Below are 2,581 nucleotides of genomic sequence, written 5' to 3'. Positions count from 1 at the left end.
CTGGCTAACTACCAAGAACAGATCTCTAAATTACCGTGCCAATTAGGCACAGCAGTGGGTTACATATTGCTGGTCCATCTGCACAAACCATAACATAAGCCAGCTGAAGGTGACTTTAAAAAAAAGTGTCCAATTATGCTAAACTGAAGTATGCTCAAGAACAAGACCTGCTCTCCTTGCTAGCTTTACTTTCATCAGATCCAAGTTCTTTCCTATTGTTAGCTAAACTGTATCTTTCCAGACTTAATTTCATACATGTGGAAAACAGGAGTCTTTGAACGAGCTGGAATTCATGGCCTTTCCCCAGATGTCCAACGGCAGCCCCAGTTCCACCATGGGCCAGTAAACTCTCAGACTCTTCTTGTCCTTGTATAAGAGGATAAAATATTGTAAACAAACTTTTTCAACTACTGTTAACAAACAACAAAATATTTGCTGTAAACAACTTCTTTTAACTACTCAGGCCCATTTTGGAAAAGTCTGTTTTGCAACAGGTTTGGGTTTCCTGAAACTCTCTGTATAAACTCAAGTGGTTTTTAATCAAATTGAAATGGGATATCAAAACTCTTTTAAGACACTTATAAAGTCATCAGTATATAATTAACAAAACCATCTCCATTTATTTCAAAATGAAATCTATATGCGAGCTAGCATCTAACACCACAGTGCTATAGCAAAGGGGAGGAGTTGGAAGAGTCTTCTCAAGCACATGAATGCAAAAGTAAAATTCAATAAAAATAATCAGCTTTTCCTCCTTTTCCTAACTGGTTGCCAGAAAACTCATCCCATCTCAGCAGAGACCCTGGCATGGATCCTGTATAAAATCATAGCATTCAATTTCCCATGCGTAGCTCAAAAAGCTTTTCTTCGTGTTGCAATATTCAGCAGATCACAGAATCACAGAATCAATCAGGTTGGAAGAGACCTCAGGGATCATCAAGTCCAACCATTACCCTGTGTCCTGGTTTGGCCTAAACCAGGCCGATTTTCCTTTCAGTGATTTTTACTTTCAGCTAAGTCTCCTCTAACTAACTGCATGTTTTTGCAGACAGTGTCTGCTTCCAGGACTGATAACGCTCGAAGTTTGTAGTTATCACTGAGGCACCGGTAGGGATGTTGTGCAGAAAGGCTCTTGCTGTACTTATTCTTGAGAGAAACCAAGGTCACTGCTGAATTCCTCATTGCTTACAAGTGAAGAGCCGAAGGGGGGTCGCAGCTGCAGTGGGGAGCAGACAGGGCAGATGACCCAAAATTGACCAACGAGGGTATTCCATCCCATACACGTCATTCTCGGTATAAAGTGGGGGGATCACGAGGGTCTCGCTCTCTTTCTGCTATGGCCGGTGTCCAGGGAGGACTCCGTCTGTTTTCCTGCTGCCCCCGATCCCTATCCGTGCGTTCCTGAATCCAGCTCTCGACCATCGCTAGGCCCAGGCTGGGCCTTCCCGGAGCCTGCCCTGCAGTGCCGGTGGTGACGTGGCTGACTTCAGGGGAGCTCAATCTTGGTTTTGTATATATATTTGTATATATTTGATTATTTTTATTATTATTATTATACTTTTTTTTTCATTATTATAGTTTATTAAAACTGTTTTAATTTTCCAACCCAGAAGTCTCTCTCCCTTTTCCCTTTCCCTTTCCCTTTGGGGGGAGTGGGGGGGATAACAGAGGGCATCTGCCGCAGGTTTAATCGCCAGCCCAGCTTTAAACCGTGACAGATTTATTGGCGCCCAACGTGGGGCTCGAACCCACGACCCTGAGATTAAGAGTCTCATGCTCTACCGACTGAGCTAGCCGGGCGTCTTTTAACTGATTTTGATAGTATCTGCTCCTTTTTTGCCAAGCTGATTCCTGCAAAATTCGAACAGGGCATGTTGTTATTTTTGGGTGTCCTGTATGTGTTACTGGTGTGCTATGTGATTAGATGTCGGTGCAGCAACAGCAGGAGGTATCATGCTGCCCCTGTAACCAGGAGAAAACACCGAAAGAAATCAACTAGTAAAGTAAAGGATGATGACTCAGAGGCTTCTAAGGCAGAGCCAGCACGGGACCCAGGTGAGGGCCCTTCTCAGTCAGAGTCAGGGCCTGACACAGAGGGGGGTTTCCTTGATCGTCTTTTTAAAGAAGGCCCATTACACAAGAAGGACAAGAAAGGTCCTTCTAAAGCAGAACAATCACAGGAGGACTCGGACTCGGAAGTAGAGATAACCTACCACTCCTTATCCCTGAAAGAACTGCGAAATATAAGAAAAGATTTTAGTCGTTATGACGGTGAGCCAATAATTACCTGGTTGCTCCGATGCTGGGATAATGGGGCAGATAGCATAGAACTGGATGGTAGAGAAGCCAGACAGTTGGGATCCCTGTCCAGAGATGGTGGTATTGATAAGATGCTTCCAAGAAGGTCAAACACTATCAGTCTCTGGAGGCGACTCTTGTCAGCTGTGAAGAGCAGGTATCCCTATAAAGATGATGTTATGAGCCACCTAAGCAAATGGACCACTATAGAAAAAGGTATTAACTACCTTAGAGAACTAGCTGTGCAAGAGATCATTTATAAACACCCTCAGGACATTGTATA

General features: G+C 43.8%; 1 non-coding gene across 1 annotated transcript; it reads right to left on the bottom strand.

Moving 5' to 3' along the window:
• Positions 1-1,727: 1,727 nt before the first annotated feature.
• TRNAK-CUU (transfer RNA lysine (anticodon CUU)) lies at positions 1,728-1,800 on the bottom strand. The gene has a single exon. It is a non-coding gene; the product is annotated as a tRNA-Lys (tRNA).
• Positions 1,801-2,581: the final 781 nt, after the last annotated feature.

Source organism: Nyctibius grandis, chromosome 2 (assembly GCF_013368605.1).
Source record: "Nyctibius grandis isolate bNycGra1 chromosome 2, bNycGra1.pri, whole genome shotgun sequence".
NCBI classification, from domain to species: Eukaryota; Metazoa; Chordata; class Aves; order Nyctibiiformes; family Nyctibiidae; genus Nyctibius; species Nyctibius grandis.
This window is presented reverse-complemented; position numbering and strand designations above follow the sequence as displayed.